This window comes from Hylobates moloch, unplaced genomic scaffold (assembly GCF_009828535.3).
Source record: "Hylobates moloch isolate HMO894 unplaced genomic scaffold, HMol_V3 SCAFFOLD_1, whole genome shotgun sequence".
Taxonomy (NCBI): domain Eukaryota; kingdom Metazoa; phylum Chordata; class Mammalia; order Primates; family Hylobatidae; genus Hylobates; species Hylobates moloch.
Window position 1 is genome coordinate 5,664,028 of NW_026652276.1, and position 16,374 is coordinate 5,680,401.

A 16,374-nucleotide genomic window follows, 5' to 3' on the forward strand; every position below is an offset into this window, starting at 1 on the left:
GCCCATTTGAGCTCAGTGATTGCAACCAACCAGAGCTGGGGCAGTGGCTGAGGGATCCTGGCCCTGTGGGCACCCAGGTTTCACAGCCGACACTGAACACAGGGCGAGTCCTCAGGCTGGGCCTCACCAGTACTGTGCAGCTAGCCCTCCCTCTTTTCTCAAGGCATCTCTCCTCTGCCAAGGTTGGACAGCACTTATTTGGTTCAAGGGCCACTTCCTTGGGCTTAGGACCCTCCGGGCATGAGGGCCTTCCTGGGGGTCTGCTCTGGCCACCCAGAGCTCTTGAGGTGGCTGTGCTAACCCCACAGGCCTTTGGAATGCTTTCTCAAGATGAATGAATGAATAGTAGATGATGATGATGATGATGATAATAATAATAAATCTTTAAAAATAATAATAACCCTTCCTCCCCACATTACCCAGCCTCAGCCACCTGACAGCTAAGGAGGCAGTCTAATTTGGAGTCATTTAGCGAAGTCCTTGATGAGGGCAAGTCTACAACTTCTGAGTAATTCAGCACATTAAGCCCACAGCCTGCCTGCACCCTGGCTCTCCAGTGCTCCAGCTCGAGGAATTAGATGAAGTTTTCTGGAAAGTTTCTCATTGACATGATTTCTGCTCGACAGAGATGCCTTGGTCTGAACATCCTGATTTAGTAAGATGAGCCCCCTTCCTTGTCCAGCCCTGTGTTAGACCCTCCAGATGCAAGCTGGGAGTGGCTCCAGATGTTCAGCCCTGTCCACCTGCTCCCTTCCTTTCCCTTCCAGAGCAGAGGAAACCAACTCTGCTGGGGCCCTCAGAGGAGACTGGAGTCAGCAGGGAGACCAGTGGGCACGGGGTGGGAGGACAAGGATTGCAAAGATGTCAGCGCTCCCCAAACTCAATTATTAGTTCAATGCAATCCCAACCAGATCCCAGTAGAGTTATCTTGGAAGCTTGACCAAATGGTTCTAAAGCACATCTGGGAGAAGAAACATATGAATCCAGCTGGAGAATTTTTAAAGAGACACATAATGAAGAGGGGCACTTGCTTCAATAGGAGTGATTGCCCAGTGTGCACGGGTGATGGGCACTCTTCCTAGCACTTGACCTTGAAGCTCACAACAACCCTAGGAAGTAGGTATTACCTTTAACCATACACAATTGCTGGTATTCGATGATTTTGAGGCCTATGAAATGGCAATTTTCTATTGTTGTCATCTACATTTTGCAAAACCAAGGCACAGAGAAAATAAGAACTGGTCCAAGGTCTCACAGCACCATTAGTAGATATGGAATTTAAACCCAGATAGGTTGGCTGCAGGGCTTGTGCTCATAAGATTACATTATATAATCAACAGATTATGTTACTCAGAGATGGACTCTAGAATAGATGAAAATTTAATCTATGATAAGGAAACCTCTGCAAATTTGTGGAAAAGGAAAAATTGTTGCATATAAGATATTTGGAAAAACTGGCTAATTGGAGGGAAAGATGGAACAATCTTCATCTCCCACTTTGCCGCAGATCAATTACAGATGGATTAAAGTATTCAGTGTATAAAAGGAAACCTTTAAAACTGTGAAAGAGGATTAGCTGGATAATTATCTGCTGTGTGAGGAGGACACAAGGGAAGAATAGCAAAGCTGTCTATTTTTCTGTGCATTCCAAGGATCAAAAACAATGAAAAATACAAGGAACAATTGGGAAAAATGCTTGTCAGAAACATGACAAGGTGAATTAGTATGTTTCTACATAAAGAGCTAGAATGAAAGAGAAAGAAAATTGGGAAAGGGCATGGATGGCCAGTTCATGGACGGTGAAAAGCAAACGCATTGATTCTACAAATATATGTGGGGCGGTCATGACTTGTCAGATACCGTTCTGGTCTTGGGGATGGAGCTTGCATTCTATGGGGTGAGGCTGATGCTAAACAAACCAACAGGTGATATGTAATATAATGTCAGGTATTATGAAGACATGTAAGTGACAGGAAGGAGAATAAGGCACAGTAGAGTGGAAGGGGCTATTTTAGATGAAGAGGTCAGGGACCATCTTGCTGATAGGGTGATTGTTGGGTAACTTTCTGAAAGAAGCAAGGGGCCGGGCATGGTGTTTCACACCTGTAATCTCAGCATTTTGGGAGGCCGAGGCGGGCAGATCACTTGAGGTCAGGAGTTCAAGACCAGCCTGGCCAACATGGTGAAACCTCGTCTCTACTAAAAATACAAAAACTAGCTGGGCATGGTGGTGTATGCCTGTAATCCCAGCTATGTGGGAGGCTGAGGTAGGAGAATCACTTGAACCCAGGAGGTGGAGGTTGCAGTGAGCCGAGATTGTGCCCTGCACTCCAGCTTGGGCAGCAGAGCAAGACTGTCTCAAAAAAAAATAAGGGAACAATTAGCACAGCATTGAAAATAGAGGTTATCTCTACAGGAGAAACACTCAGGGGCACTGGTAACTTTCTAGCACTTCAGTAGGATGGTGGGTTATTTTGTTATTCACTGTTATAGCTTATAGAAATCCCATTCTAGCATCACACCTTATCTAATGAAATCTATTTCTCAAATTTAAATATATAGGAAAATTAAAAGACTAGCACGTGAACTCCTGTATGCACGTCACCTACATTCAATAGTCGCTAATATTTTGTTGTTGTTTGTGGTTGAATCACTCTAAACCCTTCATGCATCTTCTGAGAATAAAGATATATGACTAGTTTACTCTGAAATCATCACCTACCTAAAAATATTATCAGTAATTTTACAGTAGCCTTCAATTCCCAGTCCATATTTGGATTTCCTCAGGTGATTCGTATGTTATAGCTTAAAAAAAAAAACAGCAATCAAGGTTCATAAATTGCATTTGATTATTATGATTTTTAGTCTCTCTTTCAAGAAAAATTTTTGCCGGGTGCCATGGCTCACGTCTGTAATCCTAGCCTGTTGGAAGGCCAAGGCAGGCAGATCACTAGAGGTCAGAAGTTCAAGACCAGCCTGACCAACATGGTGAAACCCCGTTGCTACTAAAAATACAAAAATTACCTGGGCATGGTGGCAGGTGCCTGTAATTACAGCTACTCAGGAGGCTGAGGCAGGAGAACTGCTTGAACCCAGGAGGTGGAGGTTGCAGTGAGCTGAGATTGCTCTGTTGCACTCCAGCCTGAGCGACAGAGTGAGACTCCATTTAAAAAAAAAAATTTTTTTTTTAATTTTTAAATATTTGTTTGTAGAGATGGGATCTCACTATGTTGTCCAGGCGGTCTTGGACTCCTGGCTTCAAGCAATCTTCCCACCCCAACTGGTATTGCAGGCATGAACCACAGCGCCCAACCAAATTTGAATCGCTCTTATTCTAGAACACCTACCTCCCCTTCCATGGCATTGATTTTTTGAAGGGTTCATGCAAGCAAGTATCCTCATGAATGCTCTCCTGACTAGATCTGTCAAAGTACTGTTTTCTTCTAGCCTTTGTATTTCCTATTGCTGATGCCTTGCTTAAAGTTCTGAGGGGTAGAAAGCCTCTAAGAAGAGACAAATGATGCATTTTACTGTATAATTTTTATGTAGGCAAAATCTGTCCATTTTCCTAAGCTTTTGGTTTTTATATTTGATGAGGCAAGCCTTCTTCAGTCCAGAATTCTAAAAATATGCCATATTTTTCTAATACTTTTGGATTTTGCATTTGCTGGATAAATTCTATTTGGAATTTATTTTTGCCTGTGGCAGGGTAGGAGTCTAAGGATACTTGTCCCTCAATGGTTGGCCAACTGTCCCTCACTACTTATAAATAGTTCATTTTTTCCATTGATGTGATGTGCTACTTTTATGGAATTCTGAATTCCCATATGTTTATGGTCCATATTCTAGAGCCTAGATATAACTCTCTTCTATTTATTTATTTGTTTGTTTTTGAGACAGAGTCTTGTCTTGTTGCCCAGGCTGGAATGCAGTGGTGTGATCTCTGCTCATTGCAACCTCCTCCTCCCGGGTTCAAGTGATTTTCCTGCCTCAGCCTCCCGAGTAACTGGGATTACAGGCATGCACCAACACAGCCAGCTAAGTTTCGTATTTATTTTATTTTATTTATTTATTTGTTATTTATTATTATTTTTTGAGACGGAGTCTTGCTCTATCACCCAGGCTGTAGTGCAGTGGCGAGATCTTGGCTCACTGCAACCTCTGCCTCCCGGGTTCAAGCAATTCTCCTGCCTCAGCCTCCTGAGTAGCTGGGACTACAGGTGCCCGCCACCACGCTCAGGTAATTTTTGTATTTTTAGTAGAGATGGGGTTTCACCATGTTGGCCAGGCTGGTCTCGAACTCCTGACCTCGTGATCTGCCTGCCTTGGCCTCCTGAAGTGCTGGCATTACAGGCGTGAGCCACGGTGCCTGGCCAAGTTTTGTAGTTTTAGTAGAGATGGGTTTTCACCATGTTGGCTAGGCTGGTCTCAACTCCTGACCTCAGGTGATCCGCCAGCCTCGGCCTCCCAAGGTGCTGGGATTATAGGCATAAGCCACCACCGCGCCTGGCCTGATCTATTTGTTACTTCCTGCTCCACGCCACATCATCTTAATTTTTCTAGTTTTGATATCTGATGTGGGGAGTTCCTCCTTGTTGTTCTTCATTTTCCACTTTTTCTTAGCTATTTTTTCACATCTTCTCTTCCAAATGAATTTTAGAATCATCTGTTTGAGTTGTTTTGAAAAACCCATTTGGACTTTTGACTGCCAATGTGCTGAATTTATAGGCTACTGGAGGGTAAGTAAGGTGACATTTTCACAATACAGTCTGGTTGCGCATGATCACGGGCCAGCTCTCCTGTTGTTTAGGTCTCTGCTGTGCTTCTGGAAAGATTTAGAATTTTGGTCATGTGGGGCTCACACATGCCTTCTGCAATGCACGCCTAGGTGCTTAACAAATATCCATTGCTATTATAAATGGGAACCTTTGTCTTACATGAAAATTTCAGATATTATCAGTGTGCAGTTGATTTTTTTGTGGGTTTTCTCTCTCCTTTTCCAATATTTATACCCCTTTTTATTCTTGTCTATTGCACTGGCTAGACCCTCCAATATAGTAATGAGTGGTAGTGGTGATAATTTGCATCTTTGATGTGTTCCTGACTTTGCCAGGGATGTTTCACTTTGCTTTTTAATCTATGGCTGCATCAGGTTGAAGTTTAGCATGTGTACACACACGCACCCCACCAAGCCAGGGCTTAGCTCACTCACCCAGGGATGTAGCTAGTAACATTTCAAGGGGTGTTCAGGCCTCAGCTTTGCCTTTTCACACAGTTGTGTGGCCTTGGGCAGGTTCCTGACCTCTTGATGCCTCATTCTGTTTTTTTGTAAGATGGAGACGATTATGAGCTCCTAGCTAGGCGATGCTTAACCCCTTCATGGCTCTGCTGCCCTGGCTTTAGATCATGGCTTTAGAGGGGATGGCACGCTCTATAGGCAAATGGCTCTAAATAGATCATGAAAGATTTTGACTCAAAAAACTGTGTTTTCCTTAGGATGTCCTTGAGAACATAGTAACAAAACATGTATCATGTACAAATCAATTAGTTACATTAGACCTCCTTGCTCAACCTCTTCAGGGAGGCTTCACTATGCTGATGGGGGGCCTGAGCCCCCAGAGGCTGTTTGAAGTCCCATATTCAGCATTTTCCACATATATATGTGACCACAAAGTCCTCTTTGAGGTTCCGTAGAGCAGAACACTTTATTTCAGGTGTGGCGGTAAAGGCTTAACAACTGGCTGTGGGGGTGGGTGTCTGTGGTGGGGAGGACCTTGATTTGTAGCATTTGCCAATCTCCATGGTGTAAATACTCCCACCATGGCCAATTTCCAGCTAACCACGTGATGTCACGGAACACAGAATTGGGAAGAGGTACTCACGAGCGGCTCGTGGGAGACGGTGAAAGCCACCGCCAGCACATCACTGCTCAGGTAACTGACATCTCACGGGACCTCTTCTCCCTGAGCGCTGGATGGTGACGCCACTCACTGTGCTCCAACATAGGTCATAGTGGTTTGTGTTTCTTCGAGAAATTGTTTCTGTGCATGCATCAGTATATATAAATGGGTAAATGATATGTTTATGTGTTGCATTTTATACTAGCAGAGATGTTTTACTCTGTACCTTGACTTTTTAAAAATGACTATATCATGGTCACTTTTCCATAATCAGAACACACAGAACATATGGAAGGGCCTGGCTCTTTTGGCCCATTTGGTCCATATCCTCTTTATCCTCTTTTTTTTTTTTTTTTTTTTTTTGAGACAGAGTGTTGCTCTGTCGCCCAGGTTGGAGTTCAGCGGTGCTATCTCGGCTCACTGCAAACTCTGCCTCTCGGGTTCAAGCAATTCTCGTGAGTAGCCGAGATTACAGGCTCCCACCACCACGCCCAGCTAATTTTTTGTGTGTATTTTAGTAGAGATGGGGTTTCACCATGTTGCCCAGGGGGGTCTCAAACTCCTGAGCTCAGGCAATCCGCCCGCCTCGGCCTCCCAACACCCGGCCGGTCCATAGCCTCTAACCAGCGCCCTCTATTGGACATTTCAGTGATTTCATTTCCAGGCCTCTCCCGGGGCAGTCAGGGCTGAAGGGAACAACCCGGTTCTCTCCAAGCACACATTTCTGGGGCCTCCCTTGAGGTTCCACTCGGGGCAGCCTGGCTCAGTCCTGCCTGCTCCCCATCGTGGACTCCTGCAGAGTGGCTGGGAGCTGATTTATCTGGGGTGCTACTGCCTAATAACGAGCCAGGAAGTGCCCTTTCCTGAGTTCTTGGTGCTTTCCCCTCCCCCAAACCCACAGACAGGACCGCTCTCCGGTCCGATGCAGCTGGAGGAGGTGGAGATTCTCAGGACCTCGGAGCAAGAAGGAGTCTCAGGCCGTGGCGGCTGTGTCCCATCTGTCTCCATCTCCAGATTCTGGGTTCTTGGCAGAGCAGCTGTTTCAGAGACCGTCTGAACCTGGCTCAAAGCAGGTCCCAGGGCACACCAGGACACTGCAGGCAGAGAAAGCCAGCAGCAGCAGCAATTCTGAGTTCCTCCTCGCAGCCACTCGGAAGTCCACACGGACGGCCTGTCCAGCTGCTTTCCACCTGGCAACTCTGCGTGGCCAGGGCTGGAAGCCGGGGCAGACATTTCAGTGTAATTATAGCTGATGAGTTTCCAGAGCAGTGAGGGGAGGGCAAAACTGATTTATTCAGTATATTGACTAAACACTATATGCAAGGTGTTGTTTTGGGTGCTGGGAAAAAGTGGACAGTGAGGTAGAAGTGTGGCCTGTCCTCCTGGGATCCATGTTCTGGAGAGGATGTAGACTCCGGCAGGTAACAGTGAAGGTGTGCGATCGCTCAGTAGCGGTAAGCGCCCCGGAGACAAAGAAGGTGGAATAAGGGAAAAGAGAGTGTTGGAGGTAGGGACTGAGTTACAGGGTCAGGCTGTGCTTCTCCGGGGAGATGAGCTTTGAACCTAAACACACAGGACCTTCAGGCATGGTAACTTTTGTTTTATCCTAGGGTCCAGGAGCCATCCATGTAGGATACAGGGTTTCTGACTGATTTTTTTGAGAGGGAGTCTTGCTCTGTCGCCCAGGCAGGAGTACAATGGTGCGATCTTGGTTCACTGCAACCTCCACCTCCTGGGTTCAAGCAATTCCCCTGCCTCAGCCCCCTGAGTAGCTGGGATTACAGGTGCATGCCACCATGCCCGGCTAAATTTTTGTATTTTTGGTAGAGATGGGGTTTCGCCATGTTGGCCAGACTGGTCTCGAACTCCTGACCTCAGGCAATCCGCCTGCCTCGGCCTCCCAAAGTGCTGGGATTATAGGCGTGAGCCACTGCGCCCAGCTGACTTTCCCTTTAAGAGGGTTATTCTAGCTTCCAAGTGAAGTTGAAACCCAGGGGCAGCAGGAGCAGCAGGAAAGCCAGCTTGGGGCAACTGGAGTAACCCGGAGCTCAGATTTGCGGGGAGACGTGGTCAACTCTGGGATGGATCCTTGCAGACAACAGGACAGACTGATAGGAGGGGGAGAGAGAGAAGTGTGGGATGGCTCCTGAGCATTTGGGCCTGCATCTGGGGAGGGTGAGCGCTGCTTCCCAAGATGGGGCATATTTAGGAGAGTCAAACTGGGAAGGAATTGTGCATTTCCGTTTGGGGAGTTACACCTGAGGTGACTATTCGCCACTGGAGACACTGTTGCTTGGCGACGGCAACACCTATTCCTGGCTCCTTTTTCTCTTTCCCACCAACAGAACAGAGGCTGGAAGGGATAGACGCTTGCTTTTCTAACCTCCCTTGCAACCAAACATGGCCATATGACCAAGTTCTGGCCAATGAGAAAGTCATAGGGGAAAGTCTGCTAGAAGATGCCAGAAAATCTAGGAATGTCTTTACTCTCCTGATAGAAATGATATATGTGGCAAGTTCCATCTCTTTATCCCATTATTCTTGCTTTGGACACGAATGTAATGCCTGGAGTCATGGCAGCCATCTTTTGACTGGGAGGTGGCAACTGGTTTGCTAATGATGGTGGAGCGAAATGAAGACAATTTAAAGAGATAACATTGCTGAGCCACAGACCAGCTCTGGACTGTCTGCCTTTAAATATATTGTTATGTGATAGAATTAAATGTCTTTAGTACAAGCATTTGTTATTTGAGGATTCTATTATTTGCAGCCAAAAGCATTCCTAACGACATTGAATACCTACTCATCAGTGGATATGAGTCTAGAATCCAGGGTGGCAACAAGGCTAGAGATATAAATTTGGAAGTCACAGGCAAATATTGGACCCTCTGGGACTAGATGAGATTGCCTAGAAAGTACCAGGCGTAGAGAACATCATAGATTGAGGACTGAGTCCTGGGGCCTCCAACATCTGGAAATCAAAAGAGGAGGGGGCAGACAGGAAACCGAGAGGGACAACAGAATGTGTTGTGTATGTGTGTATGTGCATGTGTGAGCACACATGGCCTCTGCTTTGAGGTCCTATGCTACATGTCTATACACTCCTCTGCAACTTGAATATTTTTTGTTTGTTTTTGAGACAGGGTCTCACTCCGATGCCCAGGCTGGAATGCAGTGGTGAGATCATGACTCACTGTAGCCTCAACCTCCCAGGCTCAGGTGATCCTCCCACCTCAGCCTCCTGAGTAGCTGGGACTACAGGCGCTCGCCACCACGCCTGGCTAATTTTTTGTATTTTTTTGTAGAGATGGGGGATTGCCATGTTGCCCAGGCTGGTCTCAAACTCCTGGGCTCAAGTGAGCCACCTGACCCAGCCTCTCAAAGTGTTGGGATTACAGGCATGAGCCACCACACACAGCCGAATGTTTTATTTAATAGTATATTCTGGACATCTTCCCATGTCAGCATATGTAGGTCTACATGATTCAATGGCTAATGCTAACCTATCATGTGAATATTCCATAATTTATGTGTCATCCATTAAAAAAGACTTCCATCCTATTGTTTAATTGGCACAATTAGCTAAACATTTGGAAAAAGTAAAAATTTCACAAATGAACAATGAATGAAAATTTTAATGTAATAAAATGCCACAAAATAATAGAAGTCTACTAGAGAGAAACAGTTTTGGATACTCTTGAGCAAGGAAGAATTTTCTTTTTTTTGTTTTTTTTTGAGACAGAGTCTCACTCTGTCACCCAGACTGGAGTGCAGTGGCGCATCTTGGCTCACTGCAAGCTCCACCTCCCCGGTTCAGGCCATTCTCCTGCCTCAGCCTCCTGAGTAGCTGGGACTACAGGTGCCCGCCAACACGCCTGGCTAATTTTTTGTATTTTTAGTAGAGACGGAGTTTCACCGTGTTAGCCAGGATGGTCTCGATCTCCTGACCTCGTGATCTGCCCGCCTTGGCCTCCCAAAGTGCTGGGATTACAGGCTTGAGCCACCGCGCCTGGCCAGTGGAAGAATTTTCTTTTCTTTCTTTTTTTCTTTTTTGAGATGGAGTTTCACTCTTGTCGCCCAGGCTGGAGTGCAATAGCACAATCTTGGCTCACTGCAACCTCCACCTCCTGGGTTCAAGTGATTCTCCCACCTTAGCCTCCCAGGTAGCTGGGACTACAGGCACCTGGGACTACAGGCACCTACCCCCGGCTAGTTTTTGTATTTTTAGTAGAGACGGGGTTTCGCCATGTCGACCAGGCTGGTCTCTGAACTCCTGACCTCAGGTGATCTGCCCACCTTGGCCTCCCGAAGAGCTGGGATTACAGGTGTGAGTCACCTTGCCCAGCCACAAGGAAGGGTTTTCTAAGCATAGCATCAAAGGCAGGAATCATAAGGGTAAAGACTGATTCATAGTGTTAAAATTCTGCACATTAAAAAATCGTAAGATTAAAAAAGAAAAAAAGAGATAAATGTTATAATGCATTATGTTATATAAAGGGTTAGTATCCTCTAAGTTAACACATCAGTAACAAAAATATTGTGCCTAATGTCCCAGCTACTCTGGAGGCTGAGGTGGGAGGACGGCTTGAGCCCAGGGGTTCGAGGCTGCAGTGAACTATGATCACACCACTGCACTCTAGCCTGGGTGACAGAGCAAGGTTCCAGCTCTAAAAATAAAAAATAAAATAAAAAGATAAATATGAAAGTGAACAAAGAATATGCAAGGGTAACAACACAAAATAGAATTTGCCATTAAACATAAAAAATGTTACTCCTAACAGTAATAAAATGCGGATAAACTAAGAGAACCTATTTTTAGCCTTTCAAATTGGAAAAAAAAGTGACCCCATGTTGGTGAAGTATGGGGAGCCAAGCAGCCTGATTCCCAGTGGTAAGTGTTTCAATCTTGTTAGAGAGCTTTTTTTTTCTGCCATGAAAAGTTGTTCATGCTCATTTAAGTTTTAAGAAGTAGGTTCCCATGATAATTAAGAGCTCTGTGTGATTATTGATTGGATCTTGGATAAGGGGAAAAATCAGCTGAGAAAGACATTAGGGGAAAATTGAAGCAATTTGAATAGGGACTGTATATTATATCATACCAATGGTACCCATCCTGGGAGTCCTCATGGTCTTGTCATTACAGAGGAGAAAGGCCTTGTGCTTATTTATTTATTTAAGGGTGAAAAATCCTGCTGTTGTTCCCTCACTTTAAAATGTGGCTGGGCGCGGTGGCTCATGCCTGTAATCCCAGCACTTTGGGAGGCTGAGGCAGGCCGATCATCTAAGGTCAGGAGTTCGAGACCAGCCTGGTCAACAAGGTGAAACCCCCGCCTCTACTAAAAATACAAACAAAAAAAAATTAGCCAGGTGTGGTGGTGTGCACCTGTAATCACAGCTACTCAGGAGGCTGAGGCAGGGGAATCATTTGAACTCGGGAGGCGAAGGTTGCAGTGAGCCGAGATTGTGCCGCTGTACTCGAGCCTGGGTGACAGAGTGAGACTCTGTCAAAAAAAAAAAAAAAATTTCAGCATAGTGTCTGTCTGTCTGTCTGTCTGTCTATCCAGAGAGATGGCCGTGTATTAAAATGTTAACAACTAGTGAGTAGAGATGGGCATCTTTGGGTGTTCGCTGAACGATTCTATTCTTCAACTTCTTTGTTGGCTTGGCATTTTTCAACACAAACATTTGAAGGGAAGCATAGGCTACAAGATGGTTTGAAGAATGCTATTTTATTCTTAAAATAAAAGTACAGTGTGGCACAGCAGCTCGCTCCTGTAATCCTAGCACTAGGGGAGGCCAAGGCAGGAGGATTGCTTGAGCCCAGCCTGGGCAACATAGTGAGACCCCCATCTCTACAAAAAATGAAAAAATTAGCCAGGTGTGGTGGCACATACCTGTAGTCTCAGCTACTCAGGAGGCTGAGGTGAGAGGGTCGTTTGAGTCTCAGAGGTCGAGGCTGTAGTTAGCCATGATCGCACCACTGCCCTCCAGCCTGGATGACACAGCAAGACTGTCTCAAAAATAAAATAAAATTTAATTTAATTGAAAAGTACATGTGGCCTGGCACCGTGGCTCATACCTGTAATCCCAGCCCTCTGGGAGGCCGAGGTGGGTGGATTACCTGAGGTCAGGAGTTCGAGACCAGCCTGGCTAATATGGTGAAACCCTGTTTCTACTAAACATACAAGAATTAGCTAGGTGTGGTGGCATGTAATCCCAGTTACTCAAGAGGCTGAGGCAAGAGAATCATTTGAACCTGGGAGGTGAAGGTTGCAGTGAGCCGAGATTGGGCCACTGCACTCCAGCCTGGGCAACAAGAGTGAAACTCCATCAAAAACAAAAACAAAAACAAAAAAGTAAATGTATATTTTAAAAAGGATGCCAGAATGCCAGAACACATATCCACACCCTAAGATTGCCTGTCTCCCTGTATCTCAGGGGTTGGTCATTTTTCATTTTGTTTCCTTCTTTTAAAAATAGTTACAGAAATAATTTTTCAGACAATTCAAATAAGCAGAAAGAACAAATTAAAATCAAGTTTAATCTCAGGCTGGTGTGGTGGCTCACACCTATAATTCCAGCACCTTGGGAGGCCGAGGCGGATGGATTGCTTGAGCCCAGGAGTTCAAGACCAGCTTGTGTAACATGGCGGAAACCCATCTCTGCCAAAAATTAGCCTGGCATCGTGGGGCGTGCCTGTGGTCCCAGCTGAGTGCGGTTTGGCAAAGGCAATTTGCCATACATTTGGAAAACCCACACAAGTGGGGTGCAGTCCTGGGCTACTCCATTCCCTCAGCCTCCTCCCCAGCCTGAGGGCAAGAAGGCTGCTGCTGGCTGCACCGGCACAGTCACCTGGACACGTTGCATCTATTGAGTACTTTGTAAGATATTGAGAGGACCCTGCACACAAGTGAACAACTGAATCCCTTAGCCAGAGGCAGCGCGATGCCAAGTTCCCATCATCCCTGCTAGTGGTGTGTGTGTGTGTGGTAGTTCCCCTTGTAGTGCAGTAAATGAGGGCTTTTTTTCCCCTCCAGCTTTAAAAATAAACAGATCTTGAAAGTGAGTGCAGGTAGCGCATTGATCAATACCATATGCAAATAAATAAGTGCTAATTGCCTGCAGTGTCTTTGGATGTCAGACGCGGTTATTGGACCACATTTATGGGCCAATTAGGAGGCTTACTGGACTCGAGTGGTGATAAATTGCGGCTGAGTGGCTTCTCGGAACGTGCTGGAGACAGTAGGGCTGATCGTAACTCCTCCCCACTCGTGGCTGGCGTGGACTGCCAGGCTTTTGTCCATTGTACAGCCACACTGTCATCTTCGCTGTCACCACGGGCAGGTCTGGGTGCAGCGAGGGCGGGGTGGGGAGCCCCGTGCGAGCCCAGGCTGGGGGAGAGCCCGCAGGTCAACAAGGGACCCGGCCCCTGAGACACAGGCCATGGCTGAGGTTCCACCAAAGTGCCACGAGCAGCAGAGGAGGGAGGGGTGAGCGAGCCTGGCCCTTCCTTCCAGGGGAACTGGGCGGTCCTGGCTGGAATTTGGAAGGAGGGTCCCTTGGGTGCATCCCCCCCAGCCCATGTTTTGTCCTCAGTCCTGTCAGTTATAATGAGGTTTGGTTTCCTGAAAAGTAGACCCAAAGAAAATTGCTGCTGCAGCTGAACACTCGACACTGGATTGCTCCAAGGAAGGCAAGGCCATTAATGGGCCAGAGCTTATTCCTTTGTTCATTCACTGGTTGAGTCAGTGGATATTTGTTCAGGTTGGGCCCTGGGCCCTGGGTGTAACTCACACAGATCCATGGCTGTGGAGCTCAGGGGAGGTACAGGAGAGGGGTGAATGATCCCACAAGGAAAGGCCTGTGGTGAGCACCGTGGAGAGGGACTGCCAAACACAAGAGCAGGGAAGCCTGACGGGGCCAGGGGCCAGGTGTGGAGGCCTCTTTGAGGAAGGGACAGTTCATTGGAGACCCCAGAGATGACAAGGAAGAAGGCACAGAGAGCAGGGCCTTCCCAGGTGGAGGAAAATCTGAAGAGCAGGATCTGATCCCTGGGAGAGACAAGAAAGGGCAAGGGGAGAACATTCAGGGGTCAGCATGGTCCCCTGGTGGGAGAGGAGGGGGCTGGGAGGGCAGCAGGAGGCAGGGTTGGCCTTCTGGAAGGTTCCCAGCTGTGTCCGGACGCTGTGGTCAGGAGCCAGTTTGAACTTTATTTCTTCAGATTCTGTAACTTACAGTTTGGTTTGCTCCTTATTGCAATGCTTCCTAATTTTTAAAATTTTTATTTTTATTTATTTCTTTATTACAGACAGGGTCCCACTCTGTCGCCCAGGCTGGAGTGCAGTGGTGCAATCATAGCTCACTGCAGCCTCAAACTCCTGGGCTCAAGCAATCCTCCTACCTCAGCCTCCCGAGTAGCCAACTACAGGTGTACGATGCCATGCCTGGCTAATTTAAAAAAATTTTTTGAGCCAGGTGCGGTGACTCACGCCTGTAATCCCAGCACTTTGGGAGGCCGAGGCAGGCGGATCACAAGGTCAGGAGATGGAGGCCATCCTGGCTAACATGGTGAAACCCTGTCTCTATTAAAAATACAAAAAATTAGCCAGGCATGGTGGCGGGCGCCTGCAGTCCCAGCTACTTGGGAGGCTGAGGCAGGAGAATGGCATGAACACCAGAGGTGGAGCTTGCAGTGAGCCAAGATTGTGCCACTACACACCAGCCTGGGCGACAGTGTGAGACCCTGTCTCAAAAAAAAAAAAAAAAAAAAAGAAGTTTTTTTGTAGAGATGAGGTCTTGTTATGTTGCCCGGGCTGATCTTGAACTCCTGGCCTCAAGCAATTCTCTTGCCTCAGCCTCCTAAAGTGCTTGAATTACAGGTGTGAGCCACCGTGCCTGGGCTGCTTCCTAACTTATAATCAATTTGTTTTCAGGATCAAAGTAGTTAACCAATGGTTTCTCCAATTTCAGCATGAGTGAACAATGTATTAATAAAAAAAACCCAAACACTTTCTTTAAAGTCTGTGGCAAAATGTGAGCTTCAAGATATGCCTCAATGTAACTTTTTACCAGATGGGATGAGCACCTTTTATCCAAAACGTTTGGGGCCAGAAATGATCTGGCTTTTGACTTTTTTCAGATTTTGCAATATTTGCAATGAGGTATCCTGGGGAGAGGACCCAAATCTAAATACAAAATTCACGTGTTTCACACATACCTTGTACACATAGCCTGAAGGTAATTTTATGCAACATTTTCAGTAATTTTGTGCATGAGACCAAGTTTTGACTGCAACCTGCCACACGAGGTCAGATGTGGAATTTTCCACTTACGGCATCATGTTGGTGCTCAAAAAGTTTTGTATTTTGGAGTATTTTGGGTTTCAGATTAAAGATATTCAACCTGTACATGCTAATGGAGACAATGGGAACGGTAAAGTATAAAGAAGGAAATAAGAACTACCCAGAATTCCCCAGAGAAAGACAGCACTGTTCATGTTTTGTATATTTTTTCCTGGATATTAAAATATCTTTAATTAGAGATCACTTCTGTAAATACTTTTATATCCTAATTTTTTATTTATATTATTTCCCCATGTGATAAACACAGTTTGAAATGACTAAATCATCTTCCCCTTTAGAGATGCACAACGATTTATTTAACTCTCCCCCTGTTGGGCTTTGGCCTTGCTTCCAATATTTAGTTACTCTAAATACCATAGACATGAACATTTTTAGGCACATGTCAAAGTATTCCCATTATTCCCTGGCCGCATTTGTGGGCATTGAATTCATTCATGTGGTCAATAAACACGTATTGAGCCTCTATCGTGGTGAAGGTGTGGTCCAGGTTCTGCCTTCCTGGGTCGCGAGGAAGCTTTTCAGAGTCTTTGTGCACAATTCCACATGGCTTTGCAGGGGCGCTGCTACCACCAGCAGCGTTTGGGTTCGCCTCACCGTGGCCTTGCCAGCACTGCGTGTGATCACAATAAAAGTCTTGGCGATGAAATCTACACATTCAGTCTTGCTTTTGTGACCTGCCGGAGAGCTTCCCAGAGCACCTGGCTTAAGTACCTTGGTCTGGGAAGGTGATTCCGTTTCCCATTCCTGGGGCCCTGACATCTCTTAGGAGGGTGACAGATACTCTGAGGTTTACTTAGAGCCCTGGAGAGAAGGTGGGTGTGGACAATGCTATGGCCAGAGGAGGAGCCGCTGAGCAGCAGCAGGGCAGGGACAGCCTAGCCCCCGGGTCTCTCCTGGGGAGAGTGTTCTGTGTGCTGACCGAAGGGTGCGTGTGAATGGTGGGGAAACAAGGAAGTGGCTGGGCAGGGACATGAGCCGCCTATTCAAAACCTGCTCTCCCCATCCTTCCACATCACCCCTCCCCGCATCCTTCCACATCATCCCTCCCCCATTTCCCAGCATCCCTTGCAGCCCTGAGGGACCCCACCCAGTCTGGTCAGTACTGAGTAAGT